Source organism: Tupaia chinensis, unplaced genomic scaffold, assembly GCF_000334495.1.
Source record: "Tupaia chinensis unplaced genomic scaffold, TupChi_1.0 Scaffold000029_1, whole genome shotgun sequence".
Lineage (NCBI taxonomy): Eukaryota > Metazoa > Chordata > Mammalia > Scandentia > Tupaiidae > Tupaia > Tupaia belangeri.
Genome location: NW_006159459.1, coordinates 1,277,201 through 1,304,758, shown reverse-complemented (window position 1 = coordinate 1,304,758; position 27,558 = coordinate 1,277,201). Strand labels below are relative to the sequence as shown.

At 37.4% G+C, this 27,558-nt stretch overlaps 1 protein-coding gene and 1 pseudogene across 1 annotated transcript in view; both read left to right on the top strand.

Moving 5' to 3' along the window:
- Positions 1-27,558, top strand: part of MLLT3 (MLLT3 super elongation complex subunit) — a 328,009-nt gene that overhangs the window by 150,130 nt on the left and 150,321 nt on the right. The window lies entirely within an intron of this gene.
- LOC102494673 (E3 ubiquitin-protein ligase FANCL pseudogene) lies at positions 4,893-14,201 on the top strand (annotated as a pseudogene).

Genomic DNA, 27,558 nt, shown 5'->3' with positions numbered 1-27,558 from the left:
ATTACGCTAACTGCTGGTCCCCCATTTTTCTCTTTCTTTAAAGAAATCTTTGATATGGCTCTTCTTTTTTTAAAATTAATTAAATGTATGATTATCGTTTTTTAAAAATTTGCTGTAGGGCGTGTGTGCTTATGTGAAGGAGAGAGAGAGAGAGAGAGAGAGAGAGAGAGAGAGAGAAAGCTGCCAGGTTCGGGACTTGAACTCTAGTCTGTCATGTGGAGTCTGGCGCATTAATCACCATACCACCTACTGGCCCCCTGATATGGTTCTTCTAATCACTTTAACATTTTTCTTCTTAAAATAACACTTTAAAAATTGATTGATTGTTACAATAAAACTGAATTTGCATTAAAATTTAACCTTTTATTTATTTATTTATTTTAGTGAAGGTTTTGTCTCCCCCCACTCCCTCCATAGAGTATGTGTACTTACTGGAGCTTCAGAGACAGACAGAAAGTGAGAAATCACCCCCAAGGGGGGATGGCCACACTGCAATCCTTTCTCCTCCATTCTCTTCTCAGGATTTTGGGCACACATGCACATGCACCTGATGTGAATTTTAAGCCACTGAGTCCAGAACTCAAACTGCAGTCAGCTCACTGGGAGTCCAGTGATGTAACCATTACACCATCTGTTGGTCCCAAAATTTAACTTTTTATTAACCAAATATCTTGACTTTTGAATATGTCAGAAAAAGTATGTAAATACATGTATTTGAATGTATTTTTAGTAATGTATTTTTTCCTGTCAGGTTGGCTGTGTATATTCTGGCATAAGGACATTAAAATAAAATAAAAAGTACCATTCTAATTTAGACTTCACATTTTAAACTATTTTAAATTTTTTTCTTACTTTTTGACATCTTAAAAGAAGTTCCTTTTTTTAGTAAAATTTAGTCTGATTAGAGCTGGATTTTTTTTTTTTAACTGCCAGAGGGTATGTGCACTTGTCAGAGACAGAGGCAGAGGGGCAGAGAAAGGGGGAGAAAAAGGAGAGAGAGAGAGAGAGAGAGCGAGTGAGCGAGCGAGCGCATGATCATGCTGAAGAAGATCATTCTCTTCTGTTTCTCCATACTGTTAGGATTGTGGGTCTACACATGCACCTGATGTGTTTTTCAAGCCACCTTGCTCGGATTTGAACTGCACATTTGGCCATGTGTGATCTAGCTTCCTTAACCACCAGGCAGTAGGACTGTCCCCATATATATTTTCAATTTGTTTTTCAATTTTACTTCCCATTTTGAATGTTTAGTCTATGGCTACTAGAATTCAATGGAAATACTTTCTTGTTTTCTTTGATAACACATGCCTTAGTGTTTAACATACATGCTCACAAACTTGCTGTGAAATTAATTTGGTAGGAGTAGTTGATAAATTGTACGATTTGGATTGTGGATACGTCTATTGAAACTATTGAGTGGTCGGGAAAGTTTTTTTTTTTTTAAGAGGTTTTTGCAATAGGGCACGTGAGCTCACCAGGAAGACATAGACAGAAAGAGAAAGTGAGAAATCACCACCCCCAGGGGGGATGGTCATGCTCTAATCCCTTTTCCTCTATTATCTTCTTGGGATCTTGGGCATGCACAAACACGTGCCCGGCGTGAGTCTGGGACTCAAACTGTGGTTGACTACATGGGAGTCCAGTGACGTAGCCATTATGCTATCTGCTGGTCCCATGATTTTTTTTCCCTTCTTATTTATTTATTTATTTATTTATAAAGAGAGATTTTTGCCACAGGGCACGTGCAGTGGCTGGAGAGACAGAGTGAGACATCACCCCCTGGGGGGACGGCCAAGCTGCGGTCCCTTTCTCCTCCGTTCTCCTCTGGGGATCTTGGGTATGCCATGCACATGCGCCCAACATGAGTTTTAAGCCACTGGTTTGGCACTTGAATCATGTGTGGTTGACTACGAGAGAGTCCAGCGACGTAACTGTTATGCCATCTGGAGGTCCCTCATGATTCATTCTTACATAGAAAAACAGAAAAATTGTCATGACTTTTTAGATGACCTAATTAATTATGGGTACAGATTGGCCATTCTCCTAGAATGGAGGGCAAATAGTCACCATCCTTGTTTTAGGGAAGTGGTAAACAGAACTGATTAAGTAGGTTGTCTTCTCAGGAGTAGCATTTCTTCGTTCATTTTGTAAATGATGTGAGTAATATGTTGGGCATAAGTAGAATTTCTTCTTCCCTCTTTCTCTTTCTCCTTCTTCCTTCCTTTTCCTTCTCTCCCCTTCTTTTCCCTTCCCTTCCTTATATTTTCATGTCAGAGGGAATGTAGGAAGGACAAAGAGAGAGAGAGAGACAGACAGACAGAGAGAGAGAGAGAGGGAGGGAGGGAGAGAGGAACTGATCATGCAGTAATCCTTTTTTCAACAATTCTTCATCTCATTAGGATCTTAGACATGTGCATATGTGCATGCCCTGTGTGTTTTTCAATCCAGTGGGACAGGGACTTGAATCATAGCCATATGAGATCCAGCTGTGTGTTTTTCAATCCAGTGGGACAGGGACTTGAACCATAGCCATATGAGATCCAGCTTCCTCTGCAAAGCACCTAACCATTATACTATGGAGGTGGTCTGTAATAGAATGTCATCCCAGTGGTTAAGAGCCTATGATTTTGTTAGCAGCAAGATTTTAGCCTTAAATAGTTAGAAATAAAGGTCAACCAAAGCCATGGGTCCACAAGGAACATTTTTACCTTTTTCCCTCTTTATACTTATCAGACCAGGAGGAGAAATGAATGATGGAGTGAGGAAACTGATACTACAGGTTGAGTATCATTTACCTGAAATGCCTTGGACCAGAAGTGTTTTGGATTTGGGCATATTTGCATGTACATAAAGAAATATCATGGGGGATGGGAACCAAGCACAAAATTTATGTTTCAAGTATACCTTATATACATAAGTTGAAGGTAATTTTATCCAACATTTTTGTATTGCAGTTTTGACTGATTCATCACATGAGTCCAGGTGTGGAATTTTCCACTTGTGCGGTTAAGTTATCACTCAAAAAATGCTGGGTTTTGGAACATTTTGGATTTTGGGTTTCTAATCTGATTAAGGATGTTCAACTTTTATCTACTACCTCTGTTTGCAATCTTTATGCACCAGCTTGAGAACCTCTTTAGTTCATCTTCTTTCTACCCTAATTTTAGTTGAAAAACATGGAAGAATGAATGTGTATATAACCTGTTCCTTATACTCTGATTAATTAAATAGTATTTTGTTATCTAGACATGTAACAATTGATAATTATGAATGCATTTCTATAACATCTGAGGCAGAGGTGGTTTTGTTATTGTTATAAAATGTTATGGGTTGTTAAGCGGGTTTTTATTTCCTTCCAGATTTCTCCCTAGTTCAAATTTTTAAAAAATTAATCAACCAGTGCTGATTCAAAGATAGTAAAGTTTATGTCCCTTGCCTTTGAGGAATAAACAAGCTGATGAAGGCTTAGACATCTATTCAAAGAGTGAACTAAGAGGGCTCCAATTCAGTGATAATCCAATACTGTGGGAACAGCTTTGCCTATAAAGTCTCAGAGAGGAGAACTGGGAGCTGGCCCTTGGAGAATAAGTAGAAATACCTGTTGTTATGTGTCTTCCAAACGGTTGATACCAATTTGCATTGTATGCGTGTGACCTTATTTTATTTCAAAATCTCTGCCAATCTTTTAGAGAACTCAGAATACCATTTCAAATATTCACTGGCTGCTTTTTTCTTGAAATGTTGCCAGTTAGTGTGCTTTCTCCATTTCTGAATTAATTGTCAAGACCACTTTATGTTCATGTTGACCTGTAGGGAACAGGATGTTGGTTGGCATTGTATTAAAGATATGAATTGATTTCAGGAAAATTAACCTTGTTGTGATACTGCATCTTCCTAAGAGCATTCTTAGTTTTCATTTATCCAAGTCTTATTTTATATCTCTCTCTGGAAAGTTATATAACTTTATAGGTAATCTGTGTTTTTGAGTTCATTGAGTTTTTGTTACCTTTTGTAAATGGGGCTCTTTGTTCCATTTTATTTTAGAAGTAGTTATTCAGGAAGTAGTTGCTGCCATGCGGAAAGCTATGTATTTTTATATCTATCTTATTTCTAAAAATCTTTCTTCTTCTAAATCTTTTTCAGAAGACTTCTTTTTCTGGATAAGCAGTAATATTCTACAAGTAAATATGTATGCCTCTTTTCTTTATTATGATCACTAAGATTTTTGAAACAATTTAGAATTCTTATTGAAGGCATCCAAGAGTTCAACAATCCCATTTTGGCAAACACAAAAAAGTAGAATTCAGTGCTTGAATATGACTGATGACAGATAAAAAATGCATTTTAGGAAATGTATGACTCGACTGTGATTTATTTGTGAGTGAAGTGTTGCTTTATAGTGAAAGTACTATGACATATGCATCTGTGTGTGGACATCCATTCCTGTCACTGTGTTACTGTTTTGAGAATTGGTCAAGAATTGGTTATATTGGCTATCCACATATAACAAGTTTTAGACTAAATTTGTCCAACCCTGCTACTAATGATACTGATCTATTCATCATTTTTAGAAGTGTTAAAAACCCCTCCTCATTCTGTAAACCCACTTCCAATGGGAAATCATCATTAAGTTTGTTTTTTGCACTTCAGTTTTTGTGTATTTAATTACTCTATACACACATATATATGTATATGCATGTATAAAGATTCTTTTATTAAAAAGGAATAATTTGAAGTAGAAATCACAGTAATTTTTCTTAAATTTAGCAATATGCTGAGCATCTCTTTCTGTGTGATAATTTGAAATATCTTTGTTTAGTGTTCTGTACTGTGGTTTGGCAGTGCTATAACATTTCATGTTATTTTTTTGTTTGGAGTATATGAGAAATACCATGACCCTTCTTGCCAAAGCCGGCTATGCCCCTGGGCTTCCGGTGTTGGGTGCTGGTGGGGCTGCTTCTGTGCTGGTGAAAGGCAGGTGGAGAGTGTCTCTGTGGCTCCCAGGACACAAGCCTTGGTGGGGTAGGATGCCAGCTTGTTGTGGTAGTGCCTGCTTCTTCTGTCTCAGAACCCGGCGAAAGCCATCGCTCAGGGAAGAGACTGTCACCTTGGAATATTGTTGCCTGAAGACCTACAACCGAAGAATGCAAGATTACTGTGTCAGCTGAGAACAATACTTAACGGATGTGATTGCATAGTCCAAAAGGGAATGCGGTACTCTCCTGATCTCTTGAGCTTTATGATGGAGCTGGAGATGGTTTTGAAAGTTGCTTTCAAGAATAGACAAGAGCTAAATGCTATGCCTCCTTCTCCCTAGTTCTACTCAAGCCTTATTGAAGAGATAGGAACTCTGGTTGGAATAAATGTGTGTATGCGAATACTTGCTTCAGTACCATTAAGTTATAAAAGCAGAAGATGCTTCTGGTACAGAGCGTCCAATAATTCCTAAGTTGAAGGTGAAGTTCCCTGCAGAATCACCAGATTGTTTTGTGGATTTTCCTGTTCCATTGTCTGTTTCTTGGACACTACAGAGATTCTTAACAAGCCTTCATGGTCCGTTTTTGGCAGCATTAGAATCACTGACGATGTTGGGACATTACGTATGAAATCAATGAGAAGACATGGGTGCTGATGCCAGAAAAAAACTACACAGAGTGTGACAGCTCTCAGAACTGCATTAGGGAACAATACTTCCATAAATAGGTAGAATCCAGGAATCCTACAAGGCTTCCTGCAGGCGGTTTTCTTGGGGCTGGCCATGTGGTAAAACCCCTGGGGATTACTTTACTATGGATTGTGAAATTTGTTATGCCTATCAACTCGATAGTGCCATTCCTGATCAAGTGTGTGACTATGCCCAGTGTGGACAACTTTTCCATCAAATATGCTTTATATGAGTGGTTGAGAGGACTACTCATGAGTACACAGAGTTTAACATTTTATTTGGTGAGTGTCCATATCGTAGTAAGCCAGTTTACCTTGAAGATGTCTAGGAAAAAACATCTTCAAGTAAGAATAGCATTTCTATGAAGAGCTAGAAACTTTATCATATGAATTTTATTTTGATACCTTCAGAGAAAATGTAAAGCAAGACTTACAAGTATCAAAAGGAAAATCATGGTGAGGCTACAATAATACAAATCTGCCTTTGTCTCTTCACTAAGTGTAAACTGGGACAGCCACAGTCTTACAGACCTTCCTAAGTCTGAGACCTCCTTTCTAATAGTGGAAGTAGATATATACCAAGGTGAAGATTGTGACTTATTGAATAAATCTGAACTGGTGGCTTATTGAATAAAACTGAACTTGCAGTGGGGTTCAGAGGATGAATTTAAAAATCATATATATATATATATATATAGCTGGATTTTTGTAGGACACTGTTAAAAAAATATACATGGCTTTTTTAAAAATAAGACATTATTTAGGCTTTCATATATATAAATAAATTATTCTGGAAGCCATTTTGCTAAACAACATCTTAACATTATGTGTGGGATTTCTTGTTTTTAAAGAGAATTTGATCACTTAAAATAATTGAAATACAACAGGTATTTTATATATAAAATCAAACTATTAACTAATTCTCGAATATGTTCTCACTTTAAAATCTGATTAAAAATATAATTTTATATTTTGCAACAAGGGCAAAATATAAAAGGGCTTATATAAGTTTGATTCATAGTTTCAAAGACCTTTCAAAATATTAGAATACATTGAAGATGTAGGTGTGATTATACAATTGTTGTTCTCTGGGACATGTTATTCATATGTTCACAGTTTGTTTTCAGTATTTCATCAGATGATTTGAATACTTCTGATTGAGCATCATACTAGTCACTGGTAATGCCAAGTGGAGGTAAAAAAAAAAGAACAATTCTTTCACAGGTTTTTATAGGTTACAGACTAATGTGGGGGACAAAAAAAGTAAATTTCAAGTGCAATAAAGTGTTGCTTATATACAGGATTTAGTAAGAATAAGAAGAAATTGGTAATTTTGGGAGGGTAAGTAAAAAAAATGCAAGAAAAATATTAATAGAGAGGTCAAGGAAAAAGAGTAATTTTTAAGTTGAATGTTCAAAGATGAGTAGGGTTTCCCAGGTGGGTGGCTAGTAGGGGAGTTTCATAGTGTTGAAGGAATACAGTAACAGAAACCTTTGTGGTTCTAGACACTGCAGGCACTTCAGTGTGGCAACTGAGGAAAAATGAAGCCATGAACACATTGCGTCAATGCGAAAGCATAGAGTAATGAGGGTAGAACGACTCTTCTATGTTAGAAAAAGAAGTGCAAGGAGTTAGCGGGAGAGCATAGTGAAGTATGTATGGGGGGGGGTCCAAAATGTTTATGAAAAATGAATATTATGGAAAAAGTATGCATGGATTTCAAACTTTTTTTGGACCTAAGGAAACTCGAACTTTAATTCCATTTTCCCATGGACTGCTTGAAGTCTCCTCATGTTAGAGTTCTCCCAAATACTTTTTTTCATTAAAATTTTGGGTAGGTCTAAATAGAAAATATCTTGGCACCAGTAAGAAAATAAAACATATTTGACATGGTTTTGCCAGCGTCACTGGGTTGCTTGTTGTGTGCACTGTCTTTAGCCCAATCTCTTAATAGGTGTGCTTACCACTACTGTATCTTATAGATTTTAAGATCTATATTTTCATATTTATGAGAGTGGAGCATGTTTACTAATCAATTCTAAGTTAGAGCTTCACCGACTATATTATCTTCCTAGTATAGCATGATGTAATGTTAAGTCTTACAATTGGGGACATCTTACACCTGAAATATGGCATTAACATTTTGCTGGGTGTTCTGGCTTACAAAAAATACATGTATATGTAGTTTTAGCCTTGAAGAATTGTAATTATGTTTTACTAATTTGCTGAGTATCCATGATGGTATATTTCTGAACATTTCTAATTCTCACCTTAATATGGATTACTGGGTATGGAATTGCCATTTAGCTTTTAGGAGTCTGAAATGATTCACAGTAGTTGCCCCCTTGATGTCTCTTTTCTTTCTTCTTTTCTTTTCTTTTCTTTTCTTTTCTTTTCTTTTCTTTTCTTTTCTTTTCTTTTCTTTTCTTTTCTTTTCTTTTCTTTTCTTTTCTTTTCTTTTCTTTTCTTTTCTTTTCTTTTCTTTTCTTTTCTTTTCTTTTCTTTTCTTTTCTTTTCTTTTCTTTTCTTTTCTTTTCTTTTCTTTCTTTTCTTGCTTTTTTGTTCCTAGAGAAGCCAAAATCATTTGCCATCATCAATTCCAGTCCTTAGCATCTGAGTAGTCAGGTACAATTCTAAGATCAGCAAGGACAATTAGGGATCAGCTGGGGCAAGAGGGTGGAAAAAACGTTTTAGGGATATAAACAGTCATCTAACAGGTTACAGGATAATGCGGTAACTCAGGTTTGTCTAGGAAACAGCAGGTACAAGTAAATGGCAAGGACAGATGTGCAAGTGCTGCCTTCAATGGGAAAGGTTTCTTACCTGAAAAATAAATATACACTTCTTTGAACTTCTTGGATTAAGAACAAAATATGAAAACTATCAACATAATTGTAGTCACTATATACCTTTTCCTTCAGGGTTTATTGTAACTCTGCATTTTTATGATAATCTATTGTTAGCCTCCTGCTCTTGATAGGTAGGAAATTCTGGTAGCATATGTTGTGTATATTAAGATATAGCTCTAATTTAGGAGTGACTAAGACTGGGAAAGGGAGTATGTGATGATGAAGAATCTAACCATTGACAGGCTTTCTTAGCTTGAGGTATGACATCTAAACAAATGTCTTTGTAGGAGTTGATAAATCGGATAGGATAAAAGATGGCTTGATTTGGAACACTTTTCTTCAATAGGTATAAGTTGGCATTTTCATATGTCAGATGGAGTGTGTACTGAGACTGTGTAGACTAATTGAATAAGAAAGATGTAAAGCCCTCTGTGGGTGTCAGAGCTTTAGCGTCAGGAGAAATGAGGAGTCATCTACTCCAGTAACCTAGTAAAGACTTGGGAGAGGGTCATGGGCCTGGCATGGCAATATGGTACAAACTGGGAGATGAAATTTCCAAAAGCACTATTTACAAATTTTTTCTCATTCAATAATGTCACTCTGTGTCTATGCATTAAAAACATAGGTTTCTTCTTTGTGTAACAAAATGGAGAGAACTAATATTTGAACCTTGTCCAATTCAAATTTAGTGCCTTTTTTTTTTTTGAGGGATTTTTGCAGTAGGGCACTTACACTCACTGGAGAGACAGAGAGACAGGAAGTGAGAAATCACCCCTTGAGGGGATGACCACACCTCAGCCCCTTCTGCAAAAACTATAGGAAAGATTTGAGACATAATTCCCTGGTTTGGAGATAAAAAGAGCTTGAAATATATAAATTATCCAAAAGTTGTAAAATATTTATTGACAAAAGCATGAAATGATGAAATAAGAATAAGCTATATACATTACTTCTCAGTCTTTTGGTTAAGATGAGCTAAAGAAGGAAGAACTTAGGTTAGAACTAGAAGGCATTTTAGGCTATCTTCTCTGTATAATTTTAAGAAACTATTAAGGTTTTATTTATTTGGTATGGCTTCAAGAGGTCACTGTCCCTTCTGACTCCAGGATTTAATTATTGTAATTATAATAATTAAACTAATAAATTAAGGGCCAGCTGGTGGCATAGTGGTTAAGGTGACTGGACGCCACATGGCCCATTGCATGGTTAGAGTCCTGGACCCAGTGGCTTGAAAAACACACTGGGTGCATGTACATGTGTGTCCAAAATCCTGAGAGGAGAATGGAGGAGAAGTGACTGTGGCAAGGCCATCTACCTTAGAGTCCGGGGAGCTTTCTTACTTTCCCTTTCTCTCTCTGTCTCGCTCCAGCAAACACATGTGCCCTCTAGCATATTAAACAAAACAAAACAAACTTTAGAATGATAATTTGCCAGTTTGATTGTAGGGAAGGAAAATTAACTAAATGAAGCTATGTGGTTGAAATAACAAGCGGTAAGGATTTGTCCTACTACAGTTATTTTAATGGCTAGCCAACTCCTTTCTCCTTCCATTGTTCTATCCTATCCATAATCTCTTTGAATCAATTCCTTACGTGGGTAATAGACCCTCTAGGTCATTTACTTTTGTAGTTATATGTTCTGACTAAATAGAAAACCATCCACCACCTGTGCAGTGCAGGGACAAAGACCTGGTTCTCTGAAATGATCACTACTGAAGTGACCATTGGTGTGGTTTTATAGCCAGAATCAATGGATCAATGACAATGCTTGTATTTTAGAGCTGAGAAAGGAATTTCTTTTTCATTTGACATTAAAAAAATTGTTTTAGTTTTTTAGACATCTTTTAAAAAATTAATTGATTTTGTCCGTTTGTATGTGTGTGTATGTGAGAGACAGACAGACTTCTCCAATAAGGTCTTCACATCATGCTCCCACCCCAGCCTTAGTCAGCCTAGATCATGGGCACACACCCAGCATGATCAGGAAGGCCTCAGACATGAACCTAGGACCTTCCTACGTGGGTCTACATCATAAGAGTGTTATGTTACTGCTGTGCGACTGGCTGGCCCTAGATACAACTCGACTTTAATAAGTAGCCAGTAACCTCTTTTAAGTATATGTGAAATAACTGAATTTTCTCCACTGCTCTATGTTAAGAAGTGGAGGGAATTTTTAACTGGTGATATATTATTGAGAGAAGGATTTATGTAATAGGTAAAGGGGAGGAGAGTGGGGAGAGGGGAAGATGGAGGATGGAAAGTAATTTTATTCTTAACTCCCAGTAGGTATTTCACATTGATATCAGATAATTGTAGAACTTGAGGCCATCCCTTTAGATGTCTCTTAAAATAAATTGTTTTTGGCTTGAGTTCCTTCAGGTTCCTGAGGAAAATAGGAAAATGTTGGCTCCTGGGATACCAACTAGAGAATTAAAGCAGGACTTGGCCAAAAACCTTAATGAGAGATTAAGCAATTCTTAGCTGTCTGAATAAAATGAGTTCATCCTTAGGAAAATATATTAATATTCCAGTTTTCCATACTTACTCTTAGAGGATTTATATGGGAAAGCTTGGCTTTGATAAAACTGACAATAATTTGCTCATTGTCAGTTCTGTCTTCTACTTCAGTTTCCTGAATCATATATAAGATTTAGCCAGTAATACTTATTTTTGAAGGCTTAGTGTAGGAATTCCTCCTGATTATTTCCCATGAATCTGACCCTGACTCATTTCTTTTTCTTTTTTTAATTAAGGAGTTCTGTTCTTCTTTTTTTGATCATAATCTTGTTTATGTTACATTGAATCACATATATCTTTACAGCCTATTACACTTCTTTTTCCAGAAGGAATACCATGCATATCAGTAAAGACAAAGACATCACTATCCACATCATTTATGTAATAGGTAAAGGGGAGGAGAGTGGGGAGAGGGGAAGATGGAGGATGGAAAGTAATTTTATTCTTAACTCCCAGTAGGTATTTCACATTGATATCAGATAATTGTAGAACTTGAGGCCATCCCTTTAGATGTCTCTTAAAATAAATTGTTTTTGGCTTGAGTTCCTTCAGGTTCCTGAGGAAAATAGGAAAATGTTGGCTCCTGGGATACCAACTAGAGAATTAAAGCAGGACTTGGCCAAAAACCTTAATGAGAGATTAAGCAATTCTTAGCTGTCTGAATAAAATGAGTTCATCCTTAGGAAAATATATTAATATTCCAGTTTTCCATACTTACTCTTAGAGGATTTATATGGGAAAGCTTGGCTTTGATAAAACTGACAATAATTTGCTCATTGTCAGTTCTGTCTTCTACTTCAGTTTCCTGAATCATATATAAGATTTAGCCAGTAATACTTATTTTTGAAGGCTTAGTGTAGGAATTCCTCCTGATTATTTCCCATGAATCTGACCCTGACTCATTTCTTTTTCTTTTTTTAATTAAGGAGTTCTGTTCTTCTTTTTTTGATCATAATCTTGTTTATGTTACATTGAATCACATATATCTTTACAGCCTATTACACTTCTTTTTCCAGAAGGAATACCATGCATATCAGTAAAGACAAAGACATCACTATCCACATCATCATCATCAAATAGCTTTTCTTCATTTTTTTCCAGATTATTGTTATTATTCTTTGTGCTACCCCTACGCTTTGCCAGAACTTCCCATATTATACTGTTGCCACATTATAATGATTTATTTACAGGTTGGCCTTTCGTTTAACTGTGAACCAGGGTCCTTCAGTTCTAGCTCTCTTTGGATTTGTACTTTATAGCTGGCCAGTGAAGAACTGAGCACCTACTCTGTACCCATGATTATATGAGACACACTGAGGTTTCACGATAGTTAGTGAATGTCCCTTTCTTATTTCCAAAAGAGAATAAAGGCTTGTTCAGTGAGTCACGGCATCCATGCTCCATGCCTATTAGCTGGTTATCTTCCTGGTTTCATTGGACTGAACAGAAACATGCTTGTATCTTAAAGAGCAAAACTGCTCTGAGGAGCTGGGCTGTCTCTCCCACATAGAGCAGAACAGAAACCCTGAATCTCTTTGCAGATTAAGTTTTGAAATAGGTCAGCCACAGGCTAGTTCCATCTGAGACTGTCAATCCTCGACTATTGGGTTTCCATATGGAAATTTGTCTTTGTTCAACCGACCCTAGGAATTACTCTGGATCTGTTTGCACAGAGGGAGATTTTAGAACTGGGAACCTTGGTAAAAAAAGCAAGTAGCTAGGAGTAAAGCAGTGGAGACCTTAGTCCAGGGTCCATGTAGAAGCTATTTCATACGCTTATTTCTAGGCCTTTTTTTTTTTTTTGAGAGGTTTTCACCATAGGGCGCCTGCGCTCGCCAGACAGACAGAGAGACACATAGAGACAGAAAGCGAGAAATCGCCCCCCCCCCAGGGGGGATGGTCACGCCGCAATCCCTTCTCCTCCATTCTCCTCTCGGGATCTTGGGCATGCACGCACACGAGCCCGGCGTGAGTTTTAAGCCACCGGGTCCGGGATGCGAACTGCGGTTGACTACGTGGGAGTCTAGCAACATAGCCATTACGCTAACTGCTGGTTCCCGAGGCCTTCTTCCTTTGAAGGAGCAGGATGAACTAAAATGAATGACTCAGAAATGCCAACAGGTTTGTCACCTATAGCCTGGTTCCGAGGAGATACGGGAGATAGTGTCCATTCTTTCTACCAACTGTCAGTTTTATTTTGGTTCTCATAGTGTACATTTTGCCTGGTTTGTTGCCTTATACCTGTTTTCTAGAATCCAAGTCAGTGAGAGAAAGGATATAGGTTTTAGCAAAGGAAGAGAGCAAATACAATACCATTTTTAGTTTTTTTTTTTCTTTTTTAGAAAAGACTGTATCTTTCTGTTAGCTGTGATAAAGTCACATTTTACACTGTAAGAACTTCACTCAGCACAGTGGGAGTACTGTGTTATAATGGCTTAGAACATGGTATTAGGTAATTTTCACCTAGACTTGCTCACGATTCAGCCTTTTGTATTATATTTACACCAAGGCCTTGTTATGAGTTATGGAAATTGAACTATTGTGGTGTTCACTATTTTTCTAAAAAATAGTTCATGGTTTTTAATCTAAATTTGGTCATACAGGTTGAATATCCTTTATGCTTGGACTGGAAATGTTTCGGATTATAAATTTTTTTTTTGACTATTTTGGAATATTTGCATATGTATGCCATGCTACATTGGGGATGGGGCCCAAATCTAAACACAACATTCATTTATGTTTTATATTTACCTTAGAGTCGGAGGGTAATTTTATACATTATTTTGGTATTGCAGTATTTTGATTGTCACCTGTCCCATTGCTCTTGTGGTGTCTTGCTGGCACTCAAAACATTTTGGGTTTTAGAGTATTTGAGATTTTGGATTTTCTGATGGGGATGTGTAGATACAAATTAAGGTTATTAGTGTGAAGTTTCAAATATGGACTTTTATACTTTATAGTTCTAGAATGTTTTCACTTACTTAAAAAGCATGTCACTCACAGCATCCCAGAAAGGAAAGCTAGCTCAGGTATTACCCCCATGATGATGAAGAAAACTGAGTCACAGGAAAGTGGCCCTCAGCTGGATGTCCTAGCGCGGCCGTTAGTGGCAGGTCAGAAGGTTAAACCACAGTACCTGGCGTCTCCAGGTTTGACCTTTTCTTCTCCGTGAACTCCTTACTTTTGGGTCAAATAGGTTCATGCTTCCCAGGGGAAGGTCTTAGTTTAGAACTGGGTACTAATTTGAAAAACTTTTGGATTTGTTTTCAGAATTTGTTTGGCATGAGGAGAGAGGATCACCTCTTTTCCCACTTGTTTGAAAAAAAAAAGTTATAAGAAAAAAGACAAATAGTTTGATCTAGATGTAAAGAGAGGCCAACAGCAATAACAAATTAAGAAGAGAATTAGAAAAGTAGTTCTAGTGTTTAAAGGCACCCTTCATAGAAATTGTTTTGGGGCACCAATACAAAGTTGAAAAATTTCATAAGAAACCTGAAGAAATTTTTAGAGTTGGCTCTCTTCCCCTGTGAACAAAACGAAAACAAAAAGGAAACCAGCCGGCAACATTATGTATATGTTAAACTTGTAAAAGAAACCGTTTTAAGCAGTTGCTTCCAAATTACCCACCCTCTCTAATTAAAGAGATTTCATCATGTCAGGAATAACATAGAATAAATTCAGGCCTTGCCAGATGAGGGCAGACCAGGATCTCTTTAATTGAGAGCCTTCAAATGCAAACTGTCATCAGGTCCTGTCAATCTTTTTCTGGGTGAAGTCTCAGTGCATTCCCATGGCTGCTATTATTCTATGCCACGCCTTCTATAGAAGATTCCATTCTGAAATTCCTAGAGGTGGAACTTCACCTCTGCTGAAGCCAGCGCCTCCCTCTTTTTCCTCTCCCTCCTCCTCTTCAGGTGCTTTCATACACATGGCCTCATTTCTAAATACAACTAGACTGTGAAGTAAGTAATATTCCCTCGTTACACATGAGGAAAGCTGAGAGGTTAAAATGACTTGCCCCAGGTCATAGCTATTAAGTGGTGGATTTAGAATTTGAAACCAGGTCATTTTATTCCCAGTCCTGTGCTCTTTTCACCTTACCATAGCTATATCTTCTATCATAACTGCAGTGATCCTTTGCAGAGGAAGAGAAGATGTTTGGGGTCACCTTTGAGCCTAGACTTTTAGGGCTTTGTAAAGCCAGGATCAGTTGTTACTGTTGGCCCTTGACAGGGTACAGTATCCCATTCTGCAGTTTATTCAACCACATTCTATGTTGCATTCAGGCTTATTTGCAAGAGACATACCTGCCAGTCAATGAATGTATGATTATTGAACACCAGATATTGTGTGAAGCCCTGGGAAAAGTCAACCTGTTTCCAACAGAGCTTACATCCCCTCTTCTCTATGCACTTCTTCAGCGAGAGTCAGCAATGTTTATAAAGCCCCTATGTATGCAAAGAATGCCATGTTAACTTCAGTTTACATATCAGAGGTAGAGGAACAAGATGCTGCTCTTTTGCAAGTACTACCAGAACACTAAGAATCCTAGCTCATCTTTCAGTTGCAAAGAGCCTGTTACCTCTTGTCATGTGGAAATCACATCTTCACTCAGCTCTAGGACAGGGCTTAGGGGATCTGTCTGGTCCTGTACTGCATAATGACGTATTAGTCAACAACAGGCCACTTAATGATGACGGTCCTGTAAGACTGTAGTAGGCTAGGTGTGTAGTAGGCCATACCGACAAACTTTCTGTAAGTGCACTCTGAGGTTTGCACAATGATGCAATCTCCTTACAATGCTTTTCTCAGAATGTATAGCCCTGCCATTAAGCAATGCATGACTATATTTGAATGAGACTGTTTTTCTTGATCCTCTTCAGATGATGGCTGTATTTTCTTTCTTTCTTTCTTTCTTTTTTTTTTTTTTTTGTAGTTGTAAATTGGAGATGAAGCCAACTGGGGTGGCACAGCTATAGTACAATACTCTGTTACACTGAAGCCATGAGAATGAGAAGATTCTTGGGTTTGTGTCCTGAGGTCTCCCTGTATGTACCAGATCTGCACATGCGCCAGGGATCTTGTCTGGCTGAGGCTAGGGATAGAATGCAATGTGAAGACCTGATGGGGGCACCCACCTCTTTTACCCTCCTCGTTTTCTCTTCTTGCATCACAGAAGAAATAAATAAATTTACAAAAAATATATTAGGGATAGATTTGGCAAACGCTGGAATACCACTTTCTCTGCAACCCAATTAAAAAAAATCCTTAATACTTAAATGTTTTATTGATTTGCAATCTATGACATATACAATTATAAAAATATTCTTTTTAGAATTTTCTTTGTTGCCTTTCTAGTACAGTGTTTGGTCATGTCATTTTGGGGAAAAGTGAACTTGCAGGTGGAACTTACACCATAAGAATAAGGTACCTATTTGACACTACTATGGAACCTCTCTCTCTAGCTCATTGGAATAGAATTGCAGAGCCAGAAAGGACACCACCTCCACCCTTCCTTTGTGGAAGAAACTGAGTCCAGAAAGAAATTATGTGACTCTTTAAGGCTCTAGAACTTAGGACTCCTGAATCCCAGAGCAGTTAGAAGAGGATAGTTTATTTGTTTTTTCCCCATTTTATCATCCTTGGGTCATTAGAAAATATGCATGCATAAAGATGATAGGTTAATGATCAGTTTCAGTTTTGGATGACAGAGTTTGTTTTCATTGTTTGAGGTCTACTTTCAAAGATTTTTAAATTGAGGATGTGTGAGAGAGTTTGTTAGCCAGGTGCTATTGTAAAGCAGGACCTCCAATTATTTCACTTCTCTAAAATACTAAAATACTACATTAAAAAACAAAGAACATAAACAACTTGTGAATTTGTTGCCCTAAAAAGGACAAAACCAAAAAAGAGCCTTGAAATTTTCTATCATGTTAGACTGAGCAAACCTTGAAGTCAACACATTAGACTTTCATTTTCCTTCCAATTTTCTCCTGGCAAATAAAGGAATTTAATAAGAAGGAACCCCTGGTTCCAAAACAAATAGGATCTAAGTCTTAGACATCTAAAGCTTGTGTGGAATCCCTCCGGCATTTAGCCCACTGAGCCCCAGGGAGAGGAAGAGGCGAAAGTCCATATCCATGTTCCAGTCAGACTTGGTTCAATTAAAGGTGAAACTGTCTGTCATACTATTTATAGCATGTTTATAGCATGATAAAAAAACAAAGGACCATAGATTATAAAGCCTGGTCTTTATTTATGGCTGTAAAGACTATTTTATTTTAAGAGAGAGATTTTAAAATGTATTTTACAGTGAAAGACATGGATTTAAGCCATGACATTTTAGTGAAGTGAAACATTTTTTTAATCATATCATTATTAGCAATTCCTATTTATTATTGAGAGATCAATGAAAATGTCAGTCTTTAGGATGAAGATAGTACTTGTTTTCAGATGAGCCTTGAGGGTCTTCAGGATGAGATATTATTTTAAAAAGTAAGGTTTCCATTCTTTTTTTTTTTTTTTAAGAGATTTTCGTTATAGGGTGCGTGCGCTCGCCAGACAGACAGAGAGACATAGAGACAGAAAGCGAGAAATCACCCCCCAGGGGGGATGGTCACGCCGCAATCCCTTCTCCTCCATTCTCCTCTCGGGATCTTGGGCACGCACGCACATGAGCCCGGCGTGAGTTTTAAGCCACCGGGTTCGGGACGCGAACCGCGGTCGACTACGTGGGAGTTCAGCGACATAGCCATTACGCTAACTGCTGGTTCCCAGGTTTCCATTCTGAGTGCTTAGAAGGTTGATTTTTATTGGTGTTTCCAAGGAATCTCAACCAGTTATGATTAATGGAGTTTTCAGTTATTCTATAAGCTCTTCTTTAATTTTTTTTTTTTTTGAGAGGTTTTCACTATAGGGCGCGTCTGCTTGCCGGACAGACAGAGAGAGACAGAGAGACAGAAAGCGAGAAATCACCCCCCAGGGGGGATGGCCATGCCGCAATCCCTTCTCCTCTATTCTCCTCTCGAGATCTTGGGCATGCACGCACACATGCCTGGGGTGAGTTTAAGCCACCAGGTCTGGGATGTGAACCGCGGTTGACTACGTGGGAGTCCAGTGACATAGCCATTACGCTAACTGCTGATCCCCGCTTTTGTTTAATTTTTGGTTTATAATTATATATATATATATTTACACTGACATCTGGTCCTTCATAAATTTTGAGATAAGGTGTCAGTACTTATCTTTAGGATACATATCAGTTCTTTTTTGGGGTAGTATTTTGAAAGTGACTACTATAACTTTTGTTTGTATAGTAAACTTAAAGAAGGAATATATAGGTGAAGCATGCTAAAGTCTGTGAGAAACCTTTGTTAGCATAATTAATTCTAGGCTATAGTCATTGAAGTGAAATGGCTGTCTCAGGGACTTCCTTTAAAAGTATTTCTCTGATTTGAGTTTCTTTCACTTGCTTAAAAAAACAAATCTGCTGACTTGGCTCAAAACTTGTAGAAAAGATGGCACAAAATCAAAAGAGTATATACATTTTCAAGTACCATTTCTCCCCCATTTTATTAGCCATACTTACCTTATGGCATTTTATCCAGAAATGTCTTTGCTAAATAGAATCATTATTGTTGAGACAGTAGTTTCCTGTTTTTAATAAATAAATTTAGAACAATTGGGGAAATTTTTAGGTAGCAATTTCATATTTGCTATTTAGGAAAATGGATATTAGAGGAATACATAATTTGCTCTGAAAGGACAGTTTTGTTGCTAACTTAAGTAACTTCTTGACCAAGTTTACTAATATGCCACCTTTAACCCACAGAATAAAATTTGTGTTTAGAGGAAGACTCAGTTTTGGAGGGAGAGTAATCCTCATATTTAAAGTATGCCAAATCTGAAAAGGAAGGTAATATAAATCAATGTAATGGGAATTAAATGTGATTTTTCTCATAAAACCAGGTGAAAAGGAAGAGCTTCCATTCCTGACCCAAGAACCTTGTGCCAGGTTTAGTTTTGCTTTGTTTTTAAACAAAGCCCAGTACTACATTTCATCAGCTACAAATGATATATCTGTGAGCCTGTTGAATTGTCTTTAATATATGCATGACTCATTTCAAATACAGCAGTGTAATAGTAGCAAGTTTATAAAATTTTAATAAAGGTTAACATTTTACATATTTTGTAACTAATGACGATTTGTTCCTTATTATTTATTTAAAGGACATTTCTTTATTTAGAAAGAGACAGAGACAGACAGGGACCCTGGACAGGGTCTTGCCATCCCATGATCCTCCTCCCAGCCCTCCAGCTACCCGGGATCACAGGTGTTTCTAGGCTATGGCTGGTGTGTTCAGGTCAACCTGGAATCTGAATCCTGGACCTTTCCCATGTGGCTCCAGCATTAGGCAGTGGGACCTCATTGCCATTGTGGCTAAACCTGTATTTGAAATTATACTTTTTTTTTTTTTCGAAGAGAGGTTTTTGCTATAGGGTGCATGCACTTGCCAGAAAGACAGAGAGAGACAGAAGACAGAAAGTGAGAAATCAACCCCCTTCAGGGGAGAGGACCATACCACAATCCCCTGTCATCCATTTTTCTCTTGGAAAATGGGCATGTGTATACATGTGCCTAGCCTGAGTTTAAGCCACTGGGTTTGGGACTTGAACCAGTAAAGTAACTATTATGTCATCTGCTGGTCTCAGTATTTTTCTTTTTTAAAGAATTATTTTATTTAACTTTTCCCCTTTCTTTTCTTTCTTTTTAAATTTGACCAGAGGGAGGAAGGGAGGGGGGGGAAGAGAGAGAGAGACAGAGAGATAGAGAGATGGAGACAGAGAGAGAGAGAGAGAAAGCAAGCCGCCAGGTCCAGAACTTGAACTGTGGTCAGCCGTGTGAAATTCCAGGGCCCTTAACCACCATACTGCCTGCTGGCGCCACTTTTTTTTTTTCTTTTCTTTTCTTTTTTTTTTAAGAGAGTGCTTTGCGCTAGGGCATGTGGGCTTGCTGGAGAGGCAGAGAGAAAGCAAGAAATCACCCTCCCACCCCAGGGTCTCGGCTAAGTCACAGTCCCTTCTCCTCCATATTCCTCTTGGGATTGTGGGCACACATGCACACACACCCTGTGTGAGTTTTAAGTTGCCAGGTCTGGGACTCAAACTGCCATGGACTACGTGGGAGTCTAGCGACTTAATCATTAACGCCATCTGCTGGTCCCTGAAATTATACTATTAAGTTTGTAAAGTGCAGCATGGCTGCTAGGAAAGGGAGTTTGATGATCTGTAAAAAGTTGTTAAAATTTAGGGATATGTGAAATACCTTTTTAGGTACATTATTAAGGGATATCTACTTGACTGCCCTCTTCCACATCATAAAAATTTACTGTGGAAAGAAAGCATAGCCATTAACAATCAATAGGTTGGAATTTCTGCTGTGTTTTAGATTCTTTCAAAAGCTGCAATTCCTGTCAGCACAAATGAGCCTTGAGCCTTGAAGGTTGTGTAAATCATACTGACCTTTAAAATGCATGAATCAACTCTTCAGGCAATGGAGTTTTCATTTATTTATTTATTTTTTATTCCCTTTCATTTTATCTTGCCACTATTTCACTTGTAAGTAGCCTCAAAGCTTTGTCTTGATGAGTGGTGATACGTGGCCTCTAGTCTCTTCAATTTATAGCAACAAGTTATTCTAGCCCGGATGTTAATCTATGGGGGGAAAAACGTTCTCCATTCATTTAGAACACACTCCCTGTGCCTATCTACACTATAAAAATATTCAATTCCTGATGAGATTTGGAATGACCACGTTGGAATAGATCCTTGTGAATGAGTGCACTTTCAAGTGCTTTCTGTGGAATGTTGCCTTCAGAATCATTTTACTAGCATGGGAGAAAGTTGTCCTCATTCATTTTTTTATAGTAAGATACTTTTTGGTCTGTTATTTTCTCCTTTTTGGTTAAATTGCTTGTAGGACACTATTTTCTTGTGTCAGTAGTTAGATCAAGAGGGGGCTGTGTGTAAGACAAAATGAAATCAGGATGGAATAGAAGCTAAGACGTGTTCAAGGTCTCGATTGAAAGAAGACAGAGGCTTTTGGGAGTAAACTGAAGCTTGTGGAATATGGATGGGGAGATTCATACACAGGAGCAGACTGCCGAGAGAGGGTAGGTCCATTTGTAGTAATAATTTGAGGGCAATTGACCTAACATAATGAATATTAATTGTGGGTCGGCCAATCATTGAAGATGAAAGTGCACACAGCTGCGTTTGGACATTAATATCTACTCAGATCTAATTTCCAAGGTGTCTGGTTGTATACATTTAGCTGGCACTTAGATGAAAACAGATGCCACTTCTACCAACCCCTCAAACGCCCTCATCCAATTTACTCCATTCATTCATTTAAGCAGGTTATTACAAAAATGTCTGTGTGGTCTTAAGTTGAGGTTACTTAAAAGCTTTTTGTTTCCAATCAGTCCAGTAATTAAACAGTTACAGAAATGTTGAGATCTTCAGAAATGACACACGGCAGTTTAGGAGCTAAGGGACAGAGAAAGATCTCCTAGCTGATGCTTACAAATCAGAAGCAGCTGCAGCAAGGTCAGAGCCCCTGTATGTCAAGGAGCTGGTTATATTATCATCACTTAAGGGAGTCAACTTTATTCCCTGTCTCTAGGCATTTGACATGTCCATTGGGCATCATCTCTTGCCTTCTAGGAACAGGCATCAAGCAAGAGTATGGTATAATAAATCCTGTTTGTGCCATGACTAGAAAGCACCGTGATAATTTGCAAGTTGCACAATATTTATGTATCGTACTTCATTGTTTACAGTGGGCCAGACTTTGAGTCCATTATCATGAAGTAGCTTGCAGATACTTTGTCATTTCAGTTTATTCGCATACTTGGGTTTTTTGGTTAGCTTTTGCTTTTTTTTTTTTTTTTTTTTAGATTTCTCACAGCAGTGACATTATGGAGTTACTCTGTTCTTGACATTTCTTATGGGAAAAGTTTGAGTATTATCTGGTGGATTAAGCACGAATTTTGGACCTAGTCCTACTCCTTACCAACGAGTGAAAAGCAACTGTTTAGCCTCTGATGTTTCGAAAGTTCCTTCCATGACCGTGACCGGATCCATGTCTTCTTGGCAGAAGCTGCTTCTGCAGTAAACAGATATACTTGTTCTGTTATTACCACATTAAAAAATCATAAGCCACTCTTGAACATTTTATTTTGGTGTTCTATTTGTTTTGGTGAAACTCAACATTATAACAATTTTTGTATTATTAAATAGTGGTAAACTGAAAGGAAGATTTTAGGGGATGACTGCACACAGTGTTCTGGTCTTTGAAAAAAATAATATTTTACAAAGTGATGTAATTTATGGGTAAGGGAAGTAAGCTTATTCAGTTGGTGGAAGAAAAGGCAGCAGTGTGACCAAAGGGATAAGAAAAATTGATTTGTAGATGGAGCGCATCTTTGCTCTGATGGTGTCCATGTACGAGAGAATCTGTAGTGCAGTTACCCTCCGACATGAGTAGGCATAGGAATCACTTGGAAAGGTTAAAAGAATAGGTTGCTAGGGCCTTCTCCAAAAATTCCGATTCAAGAGGTCTAAGGTAGAAACTGAAAACGGGCGTTTCTCACAAGTCTCCCAGGTGGTTCAATGGCCATCATTCTAGGTATAATTAATTTAATGGAGTCTTACCTGAGAATAAAAAAAACACACACACACATGTATGTGTGTGTGTGTGTGTGTGTGTGTGTATGTGTGTTTATGTATGGAACACTGCAGTAATGGAAAAAATAGCAATTGAAATTTCTTAAGCAGGATGACCAATTCTTGACTAGAAGAGGACTGAATTGTGATTACATTGCTGAACTAATACAATTAAGAAAATGATATGGTTTAGAACATACGATATTTCTAAATTTGGTTTATTTAGTATTTGTATTATAGCTTATGAAACACTTTTCCTGTTTTTAACAAGAGCTGTTGCTTTAAAACCATGCGTGGGCTTACATATACTTAAAAAAATATGGTTGGTTTAAACCCATCTCAAGTTTTTTCTGTCTAGAGTGTTCAACTACTGCTACTAGCGACTTGGCACCTTCGTTCATTTAATGCCACAATCCTGGCAGTGGGGTTGCAAGTTGTCAACATTTTTAATTGGGATCTAACTTGCCTGGATAGAAAATACCTAACTATAGTCTTTTTAAGAATATATTCTTATTTTATTCATGATTGCATATTCAGTCCTGGTATGTAATAAATGTGCATTGTTTATGATAGGAGTAAGCGGATGGCCAGCCGCACACTTGTTGAAAATAGTTAGGTGGCCGTGGTAATAGTAAGAAACATCCAGATGATTACATCCCAGGAAATATATTGGTAACTTGAAAAATTTGCATTTAAATTTATTAACATAATCTCTGTTATGTCAATAAATTTAAAGCTAATGAAAATTCTAATAGAATTAAATCTTAGTTTTTAATGTCAAAATAATTCTGTAGAAACATATACATACACATATATATATATATACAAACATATATCTATGTATGTATATATATGTATGTATATATACACACACAAACATAAATCTATGTATGTATATATATGTGTATGTATATATATATGTGTGTGTATATATATATATATAGTTTATTTACTTATTTTACATTTAACCACTTGTACAATGAGTTTTTCCAGTATGAATACACTGTCTATTAGTCTAGGGTAACGGTTTTATCATACATGTTATCATCAACAGATGATTTTCCATTTTTGTGTTCTTTAGCTGTTTTGCTTCCTTTTCCTCTTGATTCCCTTCTCCTCACCCTCCTCCATTTCCCACCCTCTTCCTACACTATTTCTAGTATCAGCAATTGTTCTCCATGCTTTTAAACCTTCCAGTCTTCCAGTTGCTGCCGTAGAGTATGGACATTCAGTATATATTAGGTGGGGACATACAATGTCTCTCTTTAGTCTGGCTTGCTTCGCTATATAGTTTGATAGCCAAAACATGTTCGCTTCATTTAATCCTAAATGAAGTTAGGATTAAAGCCATAAAGAGCCAGTATGGATCCACATAATGTTCATGGAAAATGCTTATTATGAAAAACAACACATATAATTAAATTTTCCTTTATGCCAAAATAAACTTGTACTTTCTTTTTTTTTTTGAGAGGTTTTTGCTATAGGGCGCATGCGCTCGCCCGACAGACAGAGAGAGACATAGAGATAGAAAGTGAGAAATCACCCCCGAGGGGGGATAGTCACGCTGCAATCCCTTCTCCTCCATTATCCTCTCGGGATCTTGGGCATGCACGCACATGCGCCCGGCGTGGATTTTAAGCCACTGGGTCCAGGACGCGAACCGCGATCGACTATGTGGGAGTCCAGCGACATAGCCATTATGCTAACTGCTGGTTCCCATAAACTTGTACTTTAATTTTATTTTCTATGAACCTTTTTTTTTTCTTTTAGAGATGTTTGCTATAGGGTGCATGCACTTGACAGAGAGAGACAGAAAGTGAAAAATCACCCCTCAGGTGGGATGGCAATGCCAGAATCCCTTCTTCTTTTGGAATTTTGGGCACACATGTACATGCGCCTAGCATGAGTTTCAAGCCATTGGGTCTGGGACTCGAACTGAGGTCAGGTGGAAGTCAAGTGAAATAACTGTTACATTATCTATTTACCCTTCCATGAACTTTTTGAAGTCTCCTTGTAAAAGCTTTAAACTAAAATCTTCAGTTCAAGTAAATTATATTTGCAAAAGAAGAGACTTCCAAGCTTACATAATTTCTTTCATCTTAAATTTTTCAGCATCATGCCACCCTAATCATATATATTCTTTTAAGTTCCTTATTTCTCTTTTATATAAAAAGAAGTGGGGTGGGGGTATAATATACACGTCCTTTTAGAGCTTTATATTCATAAAACAGATCGACAGCCATAAAGGCAGATACTATGTTTTAATTAGAAATTTCAGCTAGATGGCACCTTCTTTTTGCCCCCATTTAATGAAAGCATGCGCAAGTAATGGCAAAATATTCTTGTGTTGAGACTAATGTTTGGAGGAACTTAGCATTTACAAAATATAAAAAATAGAGTGTTACAGTGGATCTGCACAGCCATGCTTTTTATATTTTATGGATCAAACTCTAAGGTAGAGAGAAGTTCAGTAACTTGCCCAAAATTAGTTATCAGAGATGGGAAATGTCAGTGCAGTAGAGAACACAGATTAGCTGGCTCAAGTCTGATTTCTCTGTAAAAATGAAGTGTTAATGTCTTGTGTGTGAGTTTTCCCCATAGACACAGGTGAGAGAGCTAGATCTCAGTCCTCCTTGTTCTCAATATTTCATATCCCAGTATCTCACTCCTCGCTGAATTCTTCTTGAATTCACTCAGAAACACACTACTGTTTTAGATTTTTCTAGTATTATATGGGTAAGGATTTATATTTCTACAGAAAAAGGAGAAGATAGAAATAAGCAAAAGAAGACAATACATTTACTTGGGAATCCAGCACAGAGTGCTGGGCATAGAGACCATTAATAAATATCTATTGATTGAATGCCAGGAATTAGCTCCCTGACCTCTGAGTAAATTGCTTAAGTTGTCATATTCCATCTATAAACGGAGGTGGCTGGCAGGGCTCTCGGGCTACTTCCTTATGTTATAGATTTATGTGACATCAGTGATCTTTCAGGGACTTAGTGAAAGGTGTTAAATAAATCATACCTTTATTATCTCCAAGGAAGAAATTATTTAAAATCTGTTGTCTTCAAATATCTTACTGTTCTTTGTCATAAGTAAGAAAGAAAATGACTTATTTGCAAAGTTTGATATGTGTTTATATAAGCGGGATTATGTGTGAGAGCAAATGCATTTATTTATAAATAAATCATCATTATAAAATATTAAAAACTTCCCGTGATGTCAGATTCTATTGTGCTTTTCACCCTCTTCAACCCTAAACTACAACTACTGGGTTGTCGGAAAAGTCATGACGCATTTTCGCATAGAAAAACATAGGAAAAAAAAGACATTATAACTTTTCCCATAACCTTATAGATAGATTTATCATTTATTTGCTACCATTTCTTTATGAAAAGAGAATTATTTATATAAGAAAAAGTAATTCGTGCAGTAGGGAAAATTTTTTCTGGCTGCCTGTATTTATTCCCTGGGCATGATATAAGCATAGATATACTAATTCACATGATTTACTTAGTTGATTAGGTGGTATCAGCGTCATTGTCCAGAAAATTGTGGCTATCTGGGAAAGAAACCAAACTAGAGGGTTTTCAACATGGGAAAAGAAAAAATGGCACACAGGGAGCAGTTTTTATAAAACACACGTGTACCTGTTGTCCCATGATAAATGTCCATAAACTAGGCTTTTCTCAGAATGGGATTGTAATGCCTCCAAAATATGTACTAACATTCTAGCTTTCCTTTTTTTGTTCTTTTAGCTCTGATTTATACTTCCCACATTTTCTCATAGCTGAGTTTGTATTTCTGTTCTACAAAGTGGTACGTGCATACCCTAACATTCTAGCTTTCCTTTTTTTGTTCTTTTAGCTCTGATTTATACTTCCCACATTTTCTCATAGCTGTATTTCTGTTCTACAAAGTGGTATGTGCATACCCGAGAAAACTTACATGTTTACATTATTTTGTTACATTTCCTGGTAGAATGGGTTACAGCTGGTGGTTGGACAGTCAAGTCAACAAACAAAAGTATTGTGGAAACATAAATTATTGCTTTAATCTTTGTAAACTTCTTTTCATTTTTATATAAATGGATTGGGATATAATGTAATTTTACAAAATATTAATGGCAAGACTGTTAGCAAAATTCGTCTTTATATTAAAATTTGACATTTTTATAAGTCTGGAATTTTTTTAATGTTTACTCATTTTCCTAACAGAGGAGAGAGACAGAGACATGCAGGAACCCTTGGCAAGGTCTTCAGACCACAATCCTCCTCCTTTCTGCAGCCAGGATCATGGGTGTGCCTATGGACTTGCCTGTCTGTTCAGGTAGACCCAGGACACAAACCCTGAGCCTTTCCATATGCCTCCAGCACTGCACAGCAGTGCCCCTATTGCCTCTGCTACCATGATTGAGCCTAGACTTTATTGACTTATTTTATTTTTAAATTCAATTGTTTATTAAACATTTTTCTTTGATGTTTAACTATTTCTTCTATGAGTGAGAAAGGTAAAGAACAAAGAGCACCCCCCACACACACACACACAACACACACTAAGTAGGATGCTGCAATCCATCCCTATCCTCAGCCAGCCTGGACCATGGGCACACATGTGCCGGACTATTCAAGGAGGTCTCTGGAGGCAAAGCCAGAACCTTTCCATGTGGATCAGCCTCTAAGAGCTTCATGTTTTACTGCTGCAATGCGGTCTGGTTTCTGTTTTTAAAGTATAATATAACAATAGAATTTTAATACGTATTTTTTGCATTGAAGGTCTGATAGTTTCATAGCAGG